The following is an 18893-nucleotide window of genomic DNA, read 5'->3' as shown; positions in this document are numbered from 1 at the left end:
TTCAAGTAAACAAAATCAGAATTTAAAGGGGAGAAATAACAACTGACATTACATAAATACAAAGGATTATAACATAATAAACTTATTTCCTCCCAAAATTGAATCAGGAAGAAATAGAAAATCTGAACAGACCAATTACCAGCCATGAAATTAAATCACTAGTAAAAAATAAAAAACAAATGACTCCCAACAAATAAAAGTGCAGATTCATCAAAATACAAAACTTCTGCCACAAGGAGGGACATAATCAACAAAACTGTAAAGGCAACATACAGGATGGAAGAAAGTATTTGCAAATGGCAAATCTGATAAAATGTTACTATCCAAAATATGTAAAGAACTTTTAAAACTCAACACCCTAAAAATGAAAAATATAATTAAAAAATGGGCAGAAGACACGAATAGACATTTTTCCAAAGAAGACATACAGACCAACAGAACTATGAAAAGATGCACAGCATCACTCATCATCAGGGAACTGTAAATCAAAAATACAATGATATATCACCTCTCACCTGTCTAATTTGTTAAAATACAACACAAGAAATAATAGGTGTTGCCTAGGATGTGGAGAAAGGGGAACCGTCTTACACTGTTGGTGGAAATGCAAACTAGTGCAGCCACTCTGGAAAACAGTATGGAGGTTCCTCAAAAACTTAAAAATAGAAATACCCTATGAACCAGAATTTGCACTAGTAGGTATTTACCCAAAGGATACAAAAATGCTAATTCAAAGGGATACCTGCACCAGATGTGTGTGTGTGTGTGTGTGTGTGTGTGTAATGGAATTTTACTCAGCTATAAACAAGAATGAAATCTTGCCTTTTGCAGCAATGTGGATGGAGCTAAAGGGTATTTTGCTAAGTGAAACAAATCAGTCAAAAAAAGACAAATGCATTATGATTTCACTCATATGTGTAATTTAAGAAAAAAAAGAAACAAGCAAAGAAAAACAGAGAGGAAAACCAAGAAACAGACCCTTAGCTATGGAGAAAAAACTGCTGGCTAACCAGAGTGGACAAGGGTGGGGGAATGGGTTAAATAGGTGATGGGGTTTTAGGATTGTACTCTTCATGAGCACCAGATGTTGTATGGAAGTGCTAAATCACTATGTTTTCACCTGAAACTAATATTACATTATAAGTTAGCTAATTGAAATTTAAATAAAAACTTAAATTAAAAGTCCAGGACCAGATGACTTCACAGGTAAATTTTTAAAAATATCAAAAGAGTTAACATTTATTCTTCACAAAATACTCAAAAAAATTGAAGGCAAAGGAAAGTTTCCACATTTATTCCATGAGGCCAACATTATTCTGATACAAAAACCAGATAAAGACACTTAAAAAAAGAGAACTAGTGGTCAACATCTGAAGAACATAGACACAAAAATCCTCAAAAAATATTAGCCAACGATATCTAACAAAATATTAAAAACATCATTCACCATGATAAAGTAGAATTTGCCCTGGAATGCAAGAGTGGTTCAATATTTGCAAATTAATCAACATGCTATATCACATCAACAAGATTAAGAGTCAAAACCATATAATCATTTTAATAGCTGAGGGAAAACCATTTGACACAGTACAATATCCATTCATGATAAAAACATTTAGCAAAGCAGGTTTAGAGGAAATATACCTCAACAAAATAAATGTCATATATATCAAAAACTCATAGCCTACATCATACTCAGTGGAGAAAAACTGAGTGTTTCCCCTGAGGTCAGAAACAAGACAAGGATGTCAATCTCCCCCTTTTTAAATTGTTTTTTACATTTATTTCTGAGAGACAGAGAGAGACAGTGCATGAGCAGGGGAGGGGCAAAGAGAGAGGGAGACACAGAATCAGAGGCAGGCTCGAGGCTCTGAGCTGTCAGCACAGAGCCTGATATGGGGCTCAAACCCACAAACCGTGAGATCATGACCTGAGCCGAAGTTGGACGCCCAACCAACTGAGCCACTCAGGCGTCCATCTCCCCCTTTTATTGAACACGGTACTGGAAATTTTAGCCACTCTAATCAGACAAGGAAAAAAAAAGCATCCAAATTTACAAAGAAGAGGTAAAACTTTCGCTCTTTGCAGGTGACAAGATAATATATAAAGAAAACCCTAAAAACTCCACCAAAAACTACTAGAGCTGATAAATGATTTCAGTAAGGACAAAGGACACAAAATCAATATACAGAAATCGTTTGCATTTCTATACACTAATAATAAAGTAGCAGAAAGAGGATTTAAGAAAAAAATCCCATTTACAATTGAACCAAAAATAATAAAATACCTAGCTATAAACTTAACCAACAAGATGAAAGACCTGTACTCTGAAAACCATAAAACACTGGTGAAAGAATTTGAATATGACACAAACAAATGGAAAGATATTTTATGCTAATGGATTGGAATCTCAAATATTGTGAATATATCTATACTACACAAAGTAGTCTACACATTTATTTCAATCCTTATCAAAATACCAGTAGCATTTTTCACATAAATAGAACAAATAATCCTAAAATTTGTATGGAACTTTGTAGTTACAAAATATCCCAAATGGACAGAAGAATTTTGAGAAAGAAGAAAACAGTTGGAGGTATCACAATCTCAGATTTCAAGATATAGTACAAAGCTTTAGTAATCACAACACTATGATATTGTCACAAAAATAGATACAGAGATCAATAAAACAGAATAGATAACCCAGGAATAAACCCACAATTATATGGTCAATTACATGGACCAAAAATAATAAAATACCTAGCTATAAACTTAACCAATCTTCAATAAAGGAGGCAAGAATATTCAATGGGAAAAGACAGTCTAGTCAACATATTGTGCTGGGAAAACTGTACAGCTACATGCAAAGGAATGAAAGTGGACTGTTTTCTTATACCATACACAAAAATAAACCCAAAATGGATTTAAGCCCTAAATACGAGTTCTGAAACCATAAAAATCATAGAAGGGGACAAAGGTAGTAATTTCTCTGACAGCAACCATAGCAACATTTTTATAGATATGCTTCTTTGGCAAAGAAAACAAAAGCAAAAATAAGTTATTGGGACTATATCAAAATAAAAAGCTTTTCCACTGCAAGGAAACAATCAACAAAATTAAAAGACAACCTACTAAATTATATAAAGAGCTTATACAATTCTACACTTAAAAACAAATAATTCAATTAAAAATAGGCCAAAGATATGAACAGATTTTTCTTCAAAGACATACATCCGACCAAAAGACACATGAAAAGATGCAGGGGTGCCTGGGTGGCTCAGTCAGTTAAGCGTTCAACTCTTTATTTCAGCTCAGGTCATGATCTTACAGTTTGTGAGATCAAGCCCCATGTCAGTCTCTGCACTGAAAGTGGAGCCTTCTTGGGATTCTCTCTCCCTCTCTCTCTGCTCCTTCCCAACTTGATCGCTCTCTATCTCAAAATACATAATCTTTAAAAAAAAGGGAAAGAAAAGATGATCAACATCACAAATCATCAGGGAAATGCAAATCAAAACCACAATGAGATGTCCCCTCACATCTGTCAGAATAGCTAAAATAAAAAACACAAGAAACAAAAAGTTGACAAGGATGTGGAGATTAACGAATTCTTGTGTACTAAGGGTGGTAATGAAAACTGGTGCAGGTATTCTGGAAAACAATGTGGAGGTTCATAAATAAAATTAAAAATATAATTACTATGTGACCCAGAAATTTTACTACTGAATATTTACCCAAGGAGTGCAAAAACACTAATTTGAAAAGATATATGCATCCATATGTTTATTGAAGCATTATTTATAATAGTCCAAATATGAAAGCAACACAAGTGTTCATCCATAGAAGAATGGATAAATAAAATGTGATATTTATATACGACAGAATATTCCTCATCAATAAAAAGAATCTTGCCATTGGAAACAACATGGATGGATCTAGAGCATATAATGCTAAGTGATATGTCATCTGAGAAAGACAGATAACATATGATTTCACTCATATGTGGAACTTAAGAAAAAATATAAATGCTCAAAGTAAAAATAAAATAGAGAAACAAACAAACAAATAAAAACAATTTGTAATTATGGAGAAACTAGTGGTTGCCAGAGGGAAGGTCATTGCAGGAAATAGATAAAAGGAATAGAGTACACTTATTTTGACGAGCACTGAGTAATGTATATAATTGTTGAATCAGTATATTGCATGCCTGAAACTAATATAGAACTAATTGTAAGTCAATAAATATGCATCCACTTAATACATGGAAGGACATTTTATAATGAGAAAAATCAATCAGGAAGATATGTCAATTAGAAACATACATGACCCTAACAGAGAGTCCCAAATCACATGAGTCAAAAATGACTGAATTGAAGAAATAAATATGCTTTCAACCATAGTTGGAGACTTCAATAGCCAATTTAAATAATGGATAGAACAAATATGAAGATAAATGGAAGGGAATAGGAGACTTAAACACTATAAACCAATTAGACATATAAAGAACACTGCACAGGGGCGCCTGGGTGGCTTAGTCGGTTTGGCGTCCAACTTCGGCTCAGGTCATGATCTCACAGTCTGTGAGTTCAAGCCCCGCATCAGGCTCTGTGCTGAAAACAGGAATTTGTACCAAATAAAACAATAGGACAAGGTTATGACTGAAGATCTAAGTGAAACAGACATAAGTAATATATCTGATGGAAAATTTAAAGAAATGATTATAAGGATACTCACTTGACTTGAGAAAAGAGTGGAGAACATCATTAAGACCATTACCACAGAGATAGGGAATAACATAGCTAGCAGAGATAAATGGCTCAATAAATGAAGTGAGAAGCACACATGAACAGGAGGTTCAAAAAGCAGAGGAACAAAGTAATGGCCTAGAAGACAGAATAATGGAAAGTAATCAAGTTGAGCAAAAGACAGAAAAAAAAATTATGCAAAACAAGAATAGACTTAGTGACTCCTTCAAACATAATAATATTTGTATTATAGGAGACCCAGAAGAATAAGAGATGAAAGAGAACACAGAACTTATTTGAAGAAATAATAGCTGAAAGCTTCCCTAATGTGGGGAGGGAAACATATCCAGATCCAGGAGTCACAGGGCACCCCCAAACAAATCAACAAAAGCAGATCCATACTAAGAGAAACAAAAAATAAAAGAGTACGTGATGGCTAAACCAACCCTGCAAGAAATATTAGAGGGGACTCTTGGAGTGGAAAGGAGAGACCAAAAGTGACATTATGAATGTAGGTAACATAAAAGTAGTAAAAAAAAATATTTCTGTTAAAATCAGTCAATGAATTCACAAATGAAAGGATGTAAAATATGACAAAATTTACCTAGAACTTGGGTAGAGGAGGAGTAAGAATGGGTTCAAATTTAAAGGATCACCAACTTAATATAGAATGTTACATGCAGAAGAGATTATATACAAATTTAATGGTAACCATACATCAAAAAACACTAATAATATGAAAAGAGAAAGAGAAAGAAATTTAAGATACCACCAAAGAAAATCAGCAAAACACAAAAGAAAGAAAGATAAGGAAGGCACAGAGAAAATCTTCAGAAATAATGACAAAACAAGTAATAAAATGGCTATATATATATATATATATCAATAATTATTTGAATGTAAATGGATTAAATGGTCCAATAAAAAACATAGGGTGACAATTTGGAATAAAACGAGACCCATCTACATGCTGCTTAAACAGACACATTTTAGACCTAAAGACATCTATACACTGAAAATGATGGGAGGGGCACCTGGATGGCTTATTTGGTTGAGTGTCTGACTCTTGCTTTTGGTTCAGGTCATCATCTTATGGTTTCATGGTATCAAGCCCTGCATTAGGCTCTGAACTGACAGCACAGAGCCTGCTTGGGATTCTCTATCTCCCTCTCTCTCTGCCCCTCCCCACCCTTCTCTCTCTCTCTCTTTCTCTCTCTCTCTCTCTCTCTCTCTCTCTCTGTTTTTAAAAATAAATAAGTAAACATTTTTAAAAAATTTAAAGTGAGGGGAGGAACCAAGATGGCGGAACAGCATGGAAGCTTTTTGTGTGTCTCACGTCCATAAAATACAACCAGACCAACACTGAACCATCATACACACATAGAAACCGATCTGAGGATTAACACAACAATCTGCACAACCTGAACCACAGAATTCAGCAGGTACATGTGCAGTGCGGACAGCTGAACTTGGGGAACAAGAAGCCCCGAAAGGTAGGGAACTGCTTTTGTGGGTGGAGAAAGGGCGAAGACTGGGGAGGAGGGGAGAATACAGAAAAATCACCCCTCCCCAAGAGCAGCTGTAGAGAAAGTGGAAAATTGGAAACAGCCACAGGGACTAAACTAAAAACGGAGAAAGGAGAAAGGAGAGGGTTTAAATTCCATTAAGATTGTAAACAAGGGGAGTGCAAAGGTTGCAACTCTGCAGCTCGATACCTGGCGGTGCTCTGGTGGGAAAGGCAAATCCCCAGGAACAGAGTGGGGTCCGGGAGGTTCTTGGACCACACCGGGATAAGCGGTTCCACTGCTGGAAGGACATTTTGTAGAGACTGTTGATGCCACCTGGTCCCAGCAGACCCCAGAAGGTGGCCACATTCACTGGTGCTGGGGCAAGATCCTTAAGGGTGAATGAAGCCTGGTGTCAGATGTGTGTTGTGATTTTCCATAATCCCTGAGACACTACTGCTACACTGTCTTATGAACATTTTCTGGAATGGGCTGGCAGCTGGCCACAGTCTAGGGGCACTGACAACTACAGGGTCCAGTGGGCATACCTGGGTGCAGCCAATATTTGGCCATTGCTATTTCAGCCATTTCTCAGCGAGACCCTCCTGCAGAGGGGAGGAATGGGCCAAAGCCACAGTCCTTCAGAAGTAGGGAGCTGGGGAAAATAGCCACATCTGAGGCAAGACTTGGGAGAGGTGCTGCCTGGGGCCTAGTCACGGAGAGTGAAGAAGTGGGGAGTGGACAAGAGCTGAAGACAGAGGACAGGTGCGCGATTGCTGATCTGGGAGAACAGACTGGGTAGCTGGGTGGGGCCATTTTCACTGTTCCTATGCATGTGCATATGCACCTACGACCTGCAACAATCCACCCCAGTAGGCTAGGAGCGCCACCTAGTGGAGAGTGGAGCTGTTACCCTGAGACCCGCCCAACTGGGACAACTTCGCTCGTGAAGAAAACAAGTCTCAGCGCCAACTTAATTTATGGACTATAAAGAGCTACATAGACTGACTTCTAAAGCAATTTCAGTCCTACTTCAATCTGTTACCAGGTTCATCTATTCAATTTTCTTTTTTTTTCTTTTTCCTTTTTCTCTTTTACAATTCTTTTCTATTTCTTGAATAGAGAAAGAGAAAAAAATTCATTTTTATTTTCAATTTTTATTAAAAATATCTTTAATTTTTATTACTATACTTTTTACTTTTGTGTAAATTTTTTCAAATTCTACTTTACTTCCATCATTTTATTTTAATCTACTTCAGTGTACTCACCTTTTAAAATTCTCAATTTCCTTTTTTTTCTTTTTCTTTTTTCCTCTTCTTTATTTCTTTTCATTTTCTTGAATGCAGAAAGAGAAAACCTTCAACTTTATTTTCAATTTCTATTAAAAATATTTTATTTAATTTTTATTACTATATTTTTGCTGTTATGTAAGTTTTTTCAAATTCTATTTTACTTCCATCATTTTATTTTACTCTAATACAGTGTATTCACATTGTAAAATTTTCAAACGGTTATTTATCTCTTTTTCTCTTTTTCATTTCTTTTATTTTTTCTTAAATACAGAAAATGAAAAAAAAATTTATTTTTAATTTTTATTAAAAATATATATATTTTTAAATTTTTTCTACTACATTTTTAACTTTTGTGTATATTTTTTCTAATTCTACTTTACCCCTATCAACTCATTTTAGTCTACTTCAGTGTATTCATTTTTTCAAATTCTCAATTTCCTCCCCCCTTTTTTATTTTTCTCTAATCTGTCAAACCACTTTCAACACCCAGAACACCATACACCTAGGATATAACATCATCTATTCGATTTTTGTGTGTGTGTGTGTTTAATTTTTAATTTCAATATTTTTAATTTTAATTTTTTAATTTCAATTTTTCTACCTCTTTAATTCCTTTTCTCCCTTCAAAATGAAAACATGAAGAAATTCACCCCAAAAGAAAGAGCACGGAGAAACGACAGACAGGGATTTAACCAACACAGATACAAGCACGAAGTCTGAACCAAAATTTAGAATCATGATAATAAGAATAGTAGCTGGAGTTGAAAATAGATTAAAATCTCTTTCTTCAGAGAAAAAAGAAGTAAAAAATAGCCAGAATGAAATTGAAGATGGTATAACTGAGCTGCAAGCATGGATGGATGTAGCGGCGGCAAGGATGGACAAGGCAGAACAGAGAATCAGTAGAAGGGTTATGTGAGCAAATCATAGTGGAAAACTTTCCCAACGTGGGGAAAGACACAGACGTCAAAATCCAGGAAGCACAGAGGACTCCCATTAGATTCAACAAAAACCAACCATCAACAAGACATATCATAGTCAAATTCACAAAATACTCAGGCAAGGAGAGAATCATGAATGCAGCAAGGGAAAAAAAGTCCCTAACATACAAGGAAAGACAGACCAGGTTTGCAGCAGACTTATCCACAGAAATTTGGCAGGCCAGAAGGAAGTGGCAAGATATATTCAGTGTGCTGAAGTAGAAGAATATGCAGCCAAGAATTCTTTATCCAGCAAGGCTGTCAATCAAAATAGAAGGAGAGATAAAAAAAGTTTCCAAGACAAACAAAAATTAAAGGAATTTGTGACCACTAAACCAGCCCTGCAAGAAATTTTAAGGGGGACTTTCTGAGGGGAGAAAAGATAAATATATATGTATATATGTGTATATATATATATATATAATATATAATATATAATGTATAATATATATATTGTTGCTTTTGGTATACCAGAAGCAACAAAAGAGTAGAAAGGACCAGAGAACATCACCAGAAACTCAACTCTATAAGCATCATAATGGCAATAAATTCATGTCTTTCAGTACTCTAAATGTCAATGGACTCAATGCTCCAATCAAAAGGCATAGGGTAACAGAATGGATGAGAAACAACATCCATATATATGCTGTTTACAAGAGACCCACTTTAGACCTAAAGACACCTTCAGATTGAAAACAAGGGAATGTAGAACAATTTGTCATGGTAATGGTCAACAAAAGAAAGCCACAGTAGCCATACTGATATCAGACAATCTAGACTTTAAAATAAAGACTGCATCAAAGGATGCAGAAGGGCATTATATAATAATCAAGGGCTCTATAGACCAAGAAGACCTAACAATCATAAACACTTATGCGCCAAATATGGAAGCACCCAAATATATAAATCAATTAATCACAAACATAAAAAAATCATCAAAAGTAATACCATAATACTAGGAGATTCAACACTCCATTCAAAGCAATGGAGAGATCATTTAATCAAAAAATAAACACAGAATCAATGGCTTTGAATGACAAATTGGACCAGATGGACTTAACAGATATATTCAGAAGATTTCATCCTAAAGCAGCAGAATATACATTCTTTTCCAGTGTACATGGAACGTTATCCAGAATAGACCATATACTGAGACACAAATCAGCCCTAAGTAAGTACAAAATGATCGAGATCATACTATGCATATTTTCAGACCACACTATGAAACTCGAAATCAAACACAAGAAAAAATTTGGAAAAGTAACAAATATTTGGAGACTGAAGAACATCCTACTAAAGAATAAAAGGGCTAACCAAGCAGTTAAAGAGGAAATTAAAAATATATGGAAGTCAATGAAAATTAAAACACGACAAACCAAAACCTCTGGGACGCAGCAAAGGTGGTCATAAAAGGAAAGTATATAGCAATCCAGACCTTCCTAAAGAAGGAAGAAAGATCTCATATACACAACCTAACCTTCCGCCTTAAGCTGGAAAAAGAACAGCAAATAAAACCCAAAACAAGCAGAAGACAGGAAATAAAGATTAGAGCAGAAATTAATGCTATCAACACCAAAAAAACAAAAAACAAAAAACAGTAGAACAGATCAATGAAACCAGAAATTGGTTCTTTGAAAAAATTAACAAAATTGATAAACCACTAGCCAGTTTGATCAAGAAGAAAAAGGAAAGGACCCAAATAAATAAAATCAAGAAGGAAAGAGGAGAAATCACAACCAACACAACAGAAATAAAAACAATAATAAGGGAATATTATGCACAATTGTATGCCAACAGAATGGGCAATCTGGAAGAATTGCACAAATTCCTAGCAACATATACACTACCAAAACTGAAACAGGAAGAAATAGAAAATTTGAACACACCCAAAACCAGTAAGGAAATCAAATTAGTAATTACAAATCTGCCAAAAAACAAGAGTCCAGGGCCAGGTGGCTTTCCAGAGGAATTCTACCAAACATTTAAGGAAGAGTTAACACCTATTCTCTTGAAACTGTTCCAAAAAATAGAAATGGAAAGAAAACTTCCAAACTGTTTCTATGAAGTCAGCATTACCCTGATTCCAAAACCAGACTGAGACACCAATAAAAAGGAGAACTATAGACGAATTTCCCTGATGAACATGGATGCAAAAATCCTCAACAAGATATTAGCCAACCGGATCCAACAATTCATTAAAAAAATTATTCACCAGGACCAAGTGGGATTTATACCAGGGATGCAGGGCTGGTTCAATATCCACAAAACAATTAACATGATTCATCTCATCAATAAAAGAAAGGACAAGAACCATATGATCCTCTGAATAGATTCAGAGAAAACATTTGACAAAATAAAACATCCTTTTTTTGATAAAAACCCTCAAGAAAGTAGGGAGAGAAGGATCATAACTTGAGATCATAAAAGGCATATATGAACGACCCAATGGTAATATCATCCTCATTTGGGAAAAACTGACAGCTTTCCCACTAAGGTCAGGGACAAGAGATGGATGTCCACTCTTGCCACTGTTCTTCAACATAGTAGTGGAAGACTTAGCCTCTGCAATAAGACAAGAAATAAAAGGTATCCAAATTGGCCAGAAGGAGGTCAGACTTTCACTCTTTGCAGATGACATGACACTCTATATGGAAAACCCAAAGTATTCCACCAAAAAACTGCTAGACTGATTCATGAATTCGGCAAAATGTCAGGGTATAAAAATTAATGCACAGAAATCTGTTGAATTCCTATATATCAACAATGAAGTGACAGAAAGAGAAATCAAGGAATCAATCCCATTTACAGGTGCACAAAAAACCATAAAATAAAAACCATACACTGAAAATTATAGAAAGCTTATGAAAGAAATTGAAGAAGACACACAAAAAAAGGAAAAAAAATATTCCATGCTCCTGGATTGGAGGAACAGATATTGTTAAAATGTCGATACTACCCAAAGCAATCTACATATTCAATGCAATCCTTATCAAAGTAACACCAGCACTCTTTACAGAGCTAGAACAAACAATCCTAAAGTTTGTATGCAACCAGAAAAGACCCCAAATAGCCAAAGCAATCTTGAAAAAGAAAACCAAAGCAGGAGGCATCACAATCCCAGACTTCAAGCTATACTACAAAGCTGGTATCATCAAGACAGTATGGTACTGGCACAAGAACAGACACTCAGATCAATGGAACAGAATAGGGAACCCAGAAATGGATGCACCAGCGTATGGCCAACTGATCTTTGACAAAGCAGGAAAGAATATCCAATGGAATAAAGACAGTCTCTTCAGCAAGTGGTGCTGGGAAAACGGGACAGCGACATGCAGAAGAATGAACCTGGACTGCTTTCTTACACCATACACAAAAATAAACTCAAACTGGATGAAAGACCTCAATGTAACACAGGAAGCCATCAAAATCCTTGAGGAGAAAGCAGGAAACAACCTCTTTGATCTTGGCCGCAGCAACTTCTTACTGATCATGTCTCTGGAGGCAAGGGAACAAAAGCAAAAATGACCTACTGGGACCTCATCAAAATAAGAAGCTTCTGCACAGCAAAGGAAACAATCAGCAAAACTAAAAGGCAACTGACAGAATGCGAGAAGATATTTGCAAACAACATATCAGATAAAGACACAGACAACAAAATCTACAAAGAACTTCTCAAACTCAACACCCAAAAAACAAAGAATCCAGTGAAGAAATGGGCAAAAGACATGAATAGACACTCCTCCAAGGAAGACATCCACGTGGCCAACCGACACATGAATAAATGCTCAACATCATTCATCATAGGGAATCACGAATCAAAACCACCATGAGATACCACCTCACACCTGTCAGAATGGCTAACATTAACAACTCAGGCAACAACAGATGTTGGCGAGGATGTGGAGAAAGAGGATCTCCTTTGCATTGTTGGTAACAATGCAAGCTGTTGCAGCCACTCTGGAAAACAGTATGGAGGTTTCTCTAAAAACTAAAAATAGAACTACCCTACGACCCAGCAATTGCAGTTCTAGGCATTTATCCACGTGATACAGGCGTGCTGTTTCAGAGGGACACATGCACCCTCATTTTTATAGCTTCAGTATCAACAATAGCCAAATAATAGAAAGAGCCCAAATGTCCATTGATGGATGAATGGGTAAAGAAAATGTATATATATACAATGGAGTATTACTCAGCAATCAGAAAGAATGAAATCTTGCCATTTGCAAATAGGTGGATGGAACTGGATGGTATTATGCTAAGTGAAAGTAGTCAGAGAAAGACAAATATCATATGACTTCACTCATATGAGGACTTTAAGAGACAAAACAGATGAACTTAAGGGAAGGGAAACAAAAATAATATAAAAACAGGGAGGGGACAAAACAAAGGGACTCATAAATATGGAGAACAAACTTAGGGTTGCTGGAGGGGTTGTTGGAGGGGGGATGGGCTAAATGCGTAAGGGGCATTAAGGAATCTATCCTGAAATCATTGTTTCACTATATGCTAACTAATTTGGATGTAAATTTTAACAAAATAAAAAATAAAATTAAGTGAGGTAATAGAGAAATATTTATTGTGCAAATGGAAGCCAAACGAAAGTCAGGAAAGCAATACTGACAACAGAAAAAAATAGACTTTAAAACAAAAACTGAAAAGAGACAAAGAAAGAAACTACATAATATAAAAGGGGACAATCCATCAAGAAGATGCAACAAAATGTAAATATTTATGCATCCAACAAAGGAGCACCCAAATAAATAAAACTGTTAATAATAACCATTAAGGAACTAATGAATACATTAAAACTAGGGGACTTTAACATGCCACTATTATCAATTGACAGAACTTCTGAACAGAAACTCAACAAGATAAAATGACTTTGAATGAAAAATTGCAGGTGTATTTAACAGATATATTCAAAACATGCCGTCCTACAGGAAACCATCAAAACCTTAGAGGAGAAAGCAGGAAAAGACCTCTCTGACCTCAGCCGTAGCAATCTCTTACTCGACACATCCCCAAAGGCAAGGGAATTAAAAGCAAAAGTGAATTACTGGGACCTTATGAAGATCAAAAGCTTCTGCACAGCAAAGGAAACAACCAACAAAACTAAAAGGCAACCAACGGAATGGGAAAAGATATTCGCAAATGACATATCGGACAAAGGGCTAGTATCCAAAATCTATAAAGAACTCACCAAACTCCACACCCGAAAAACAAATAACCCAGTGAAGAAATGGGCAGAAAACATGAATAGACGCTTCTCTAAAGAAGACATCCGGATGGCCAACAGGCACATGAAAAGATGTTCAGCGTCGCTCCTTATCAGGGAAATACAAATCAAAACCACACTCAGGTATCACCTCACGCCAGTCAGAGTGGCCAAAATGAATAAATCAGGAGACTATAGATGCTGGAGAGGATGTGGAGAAACGGGATCCCTCTTGCACTGTTGGTGGGAATGCAAATTGGTGCAGCCGCTCTGGAAAGCAGTGTGGAGGTTCCTCAAAAAATTAAAAATAGACCTACCCTATGACCCAGCAATAGCACTGCTAGGAATTTATCCAAGGGATACAGGAGTACTGATGCATAGGGCCACTTGTACCCCAATGTTCATAGCAGCACTCTCAACAATAGCCAAATTATGGAAAGAGCCTAAATGTCCATCAACTGATGAATGGATAAAGAAATTGTGGTTTATATACACAATGGAATATTACGTGGCAATGAGAAAAAATGAAATATGGCCTTTTGTAGCAACGTGGATGGAACTGGAGAGTGTGATGCTAAGTGAAATAAGCCATACAGAGAAAGACAGATACCATATGGTTTCACTCTTATGTGGATCCTGAGAAACTGAACAGGAACCCATGGGGGAGGGGAAGGAAAAAAAAAAAAGAGGTTAGAATGGGAGAGAGCCAAAGCATAAGAGACTGTTAAAAACTGAGAACAAACTGAGGGTTGATGGGGGGTGGGAGGGAGGAGAGGGTGGGTGATGGGTATTGAGGAGGACACCTTTTGGGATGAGCACTGGGTGTTGTATGGAAACCAATTTGTCAATAAATTTCATAAAAAAAAAACAAAAAAAAAACAAAAAAAACATGCCGTCCTAAAACAGCATATTCTTTTTTAAAAATTACACATTGTTTTCAGATGCATGTGGAACATTATCCCGAATACATCATATATTAGTTCACTAAACAAGCCTCAACAAATTAAAAAAATATATCAATATTCTATGCATCTTTTCTGACCAAGATTCTATGGAAGTAGAAGTCAACCACAAGAAAAAAAAATCAAGAAACACCACAAATATTTGGAGGTTAAATTACATGTTACAAAAGAATGAATGGATCAATGAAGAAAAAGAAGAAGAAGAAATAAAAAAAAGGACGTGGAAACAAATGAAAATGAAACCACAACAGTCCACAGTTTCTGGGATGTAGCAAAAACAATTCTAAGAGGGAAGTTTATTACAATACAGGTCTTCCTCAAGAAGCAAAACAAACAAACAAACAAACAAAAACAAAAACAAAAAACAAAAAAAAAATCAATCAGCCTAATCTTACACCTAAAGGAGCTAGAAAAAGAATAACAAACAGAACCCCAAATCATCAGCAAGGAAATAATAAAGAATAGAGCAGTCATTAAGTATATAAAAAGTGAAAATACAATACAACAGATCAATGAAACCAGTAGCTAGTCTTTGAAAAAAATTTAAAAATTGATAAACTCCTATCAAGATTTATTAAGAAGAAAGAGAAAGGACCCAAATAACTAAAATCACAAATAAGAGAGATTAAAGAGCAATATCAAAGAAATACAATTATGAGACGGTTATTGCAAACCATATGCCAATAAATTGGAAAACCTAGAAGAAATGGATAAATTTCTAGAAATATATAACCTACCAAAACTGAAACAGAAAAAAAAAACCAGAAAATTGAAATAGTCAAATATACCATAAATAAATGAATTAAGGGTGCCTGGGAGGCTCAGTCAGTCGAACGTCTGACTCTTGATTTCAGCCTGCATCATCGTCTCACAGTTCATGTGATTGAGCCCTGCCTTAGGCTCTATGCTGATGGTGCAGAGCCTGCTTGGGATTTTCTCTCTCCCTCTCTATATGTCCCTTACCCATCCTCAAAAATAAATAATAAGCTTTAAGAAATTTATTAAGCTGGGACTCCTGGTGGCTCAGTCGGTTGTATGTCTAAATTTGACTCAGGTCATAATCTCACAGCTCGTGTGTTTGAGCCCCATATCAGGCTGTATGTATGCTGACAGCTCAGAGCCTGGAGCCTTCTTAGGATTCTGTGTCTCCCTCTCTCTCTCTGATCCTCCCCTGCTCACACTCTGTGTCTCTCTCTATATATCTCAAAAATAAATAAATATTTAACAATTTTAAATAAAAATTAAGTAATCAAAAAATTCCAAAAAATAGAGGTCCAATACTAGGTGGTCTCGTACGCATATTCCACCAAACATTTCAAGAACTCACACTTATTCTCAAACAATTCCAAAAAATAGAAGAGGAAGAAAAACTTCAAAATTCATTCTCTGAGGCCACAATTATCCTGATACCAAAACCAGGTAAGCACACCACAAAGCGAACTATAGGCCAATAACTCTGATGAACATACACACAAAAATCTTCAACAAAATACTATCAAACCTAATCCAACAATACATTTAAAGAATTATTCACCTGGGTTGCAAATGTGGTTCAGTATTTGCAAATTAGTCAACGTGATACACCACACCAATAAAAGAAAGGATAAGATCCATATGATGGTTTCAATAGATGCAGAAAAAGCATTTGACAAACTACAACATCCAATCATGATAAAAACCCTCAACAAAGTAGGTTCAGAGTGAACAAACATCAACATAATAAAGGCCATGTATGATAAACCCACAGCTAACATCATCTTCAATGGGAAGAAACTGAGAGTCTTTTTCCTACAGTCAGGAAAAAGACAAGGATGTCCATTCTCACCACTATTATTCAACATAGTACTGGAATTCTTAGCTACAGCAATCACACAACAAAAAGAAATAAATGGAATATGAATTGGAAAGGAAGAAGTAAAACTTTCACTCTGCAGACGACATGATACTCTCTATAAAAAAACCAAAACACCAACAAAAGTCTACTAGAACTGATAACAAATTCAATAAACCGACAGGATAAAAAAATCAATGTACAGGAATCTATTGAATTTCTATACGCAAAAAAATGAAGCTGCATAAAAATAACTTAAGAAAACAATCTCATTTACAATTGCACCCAAAATAAGAAGACACAGAGGAATAAACCTAACAAAAGAGGTGAAAGATCTGTTCTCTGAAAATTATAAAACACTGATAGAAGGAATTGAAGAGAACACAAAGAAATGGAAAGACATTACATGCTCTTTGAGTGAAAGAAAAGGTATTATTAAAATGTCTACAAACCCAAAGTAATCTACACGTTTAATGCAATCCCTATCAAAATACAACCATAATTTTTCGCAGAGCTAGAAGAAATATCCAAAAATTTGTATGGAAGCACAAAATACTCCAAATAGTAAAAGCAATCTTGAAAAAACAAAGTTAAAGAAATCATAATTCCAGAGTTCAAGTTATATTACAAAGCTGTAGTGATCAATAGAGTATGGTACTTGCACAAAAATAGTCATGTAGATAAATAGAAAAGAATAGAAAATTTAGAAATAAAGACATAACTATAAGGTCAATTAATGTTCAACAAAGCAGGAAAGAATATCCAATGGAGAAAAGACCATCTATCCAACATGTGGTGTTGGGAAAAATGGACAGCAATACACAAAAGAATGAAACAAGATCACTTTTTTACACCATATACAAAAATAAATTCAAAGTGGCTTAAACACCTAAATGTGAGACCTGAATCCATAAAAATCCAAGTAAAGAGCACAGGTAGTAATTTCTTTGACATCAGCGTTAGCAACATTTTCCTAGATAGGTTCCCTGAGGCAAGGGAAAAAATAGCAAACATAAAATATTGGGACAATATAAAAATAAAAACTTCTGTAGAAGTGAAGAAAATAATCAAAAAACTAAAAAGCATCTTTATGAAATGGGAGAAGATATTTGCAAATGACACATCTGATAAAGGGTTAGTATCCAAAATCTATAAAGAACTTACAAAACTCAACACCCCCCCCCCAACAATCCAATTAAACCTGGGAAAAATGCATGAGTAGACATTTCTCCAATGAGGACATACTGATGGCCAACAAAGCATGGAAAGATGCTTATCATCACTTATCATTAGGAAATACAAATCAAAAGTAAAATGAGATATCACTTCACACTTGTCAGAATAACTAAAATCAAAAACACAAGAAACACAGTTTTTGGCAATGTTATATAGAAATAGGAACCCTCATGCACTGTTCCAGGAAATGCAAACTGATACAGCCACTCTGGAAAACTGTATGGATATTCCCTAAAAAAATAAAAATAAAAATAACTACCATATGATCCAGTAATCATACTACTGGGTATTTACCCAAAGAATATGAAAAACTAATTCAAAAGGTTATATGAACCCTTATGATTAATTGAGAATTATTTACAATATCCAAGTCATAGAAGAAGCCCAAGTGTAGGTTCTCTTACTATGCCACCATCTTAGCCCCCCCTGAGGCAACACCCTCCTTGATATCAACTCTGCTCTGTATTTTATGTATAAGTAAACACTGATTGACTCTTTACCACTTGATTTACACAATCGACTTGGTCTGTTACTACTGCATACCTCCAATTTGAACACAGATGGATTAAAAGTAACTTAGAAAAAATACATTAAACATGTCATGGCTCTAAAAATGCTGGAACTGCAAAAATTTACCAGCCAAAAGAGGAAGTGAGGAGGTAGGGAGATGTTTGTGTGTGACTTTTAACAAAGTTTATCATCAATACCTGCCCCATCCTGAAGAGTTTGAGGGTGTGTCTAATCTGCCTTGGGACAGCCCATTCCCTTCCTTTTTATTCAGAAGTTCTTTTTTTAATTTTTTTTTTATTTTTTTTTAATATATGAAATTTATTGACAAATTGGTTTCCATACAACACCCAGTGCTCATCCCAAAAGGTGCCCTCCTCAATACCCATCACCCACCCTCTCCTCCCTCCCACCCCCCATCAACCCTCAGTTTGTTCTCAGTTTTTAACAGTCTCTTATGCTTTGGCTCTCTCCCACTCTAACCTCTTGTTTTTTTTTTCCTTCCCCTCCCCCATGGGTTCCTGTTAAGTTTCTCAGGATCCACATAAGAGTGAAACCATATGGTATCTGTCTTTCTCTGTATGGCTTATTTCACTTAGCATCACACTCTCCAGTTCCAT

General features: G+C 35.6%; 1 long non-coding RNA gene across 1 annotated transcript; it reads right to left on the bottom strand.

The window, feature by feature from the left end:
• Window positions 1–380: 380 nt before the first annotated feature.
• LOC125157787 (uncharacterized) lies at window positions 381–17884 on the bottom strand. Its single transcript, XR_007149069.1, has 3 exons — window positions 17831–17884; window positions 10440–10443; window positions 381–478 (listed from the first exon to the last, which is right to left on the bottom strand). It is a non-coding gene; the product is annotated as an uncharacterized LOC125157787 (long non-coding RNA).
• Window positions 17885–18893: the final 1009 nt, after the last annotated feature.

The sequence above is a fragment of the Prionailurus viverrinus genome, chromosome X, assembly GCF_022837055.1.
Source record: "Prionailurus viverrinus isolate Anna chromosome X, UM_Priviv_1.0, whole genome shotgun sequence".
NCBI lineage: Eukaryota > Metazoa > Chordata > Mammalia > Carnivora > Felidae > Prionailurus > Prionailurus viverrinus.
Note: the sequence above shows the minus strand (reverse complement) of the source record. Positions and strands in the feature narration are given on the sequence as shown.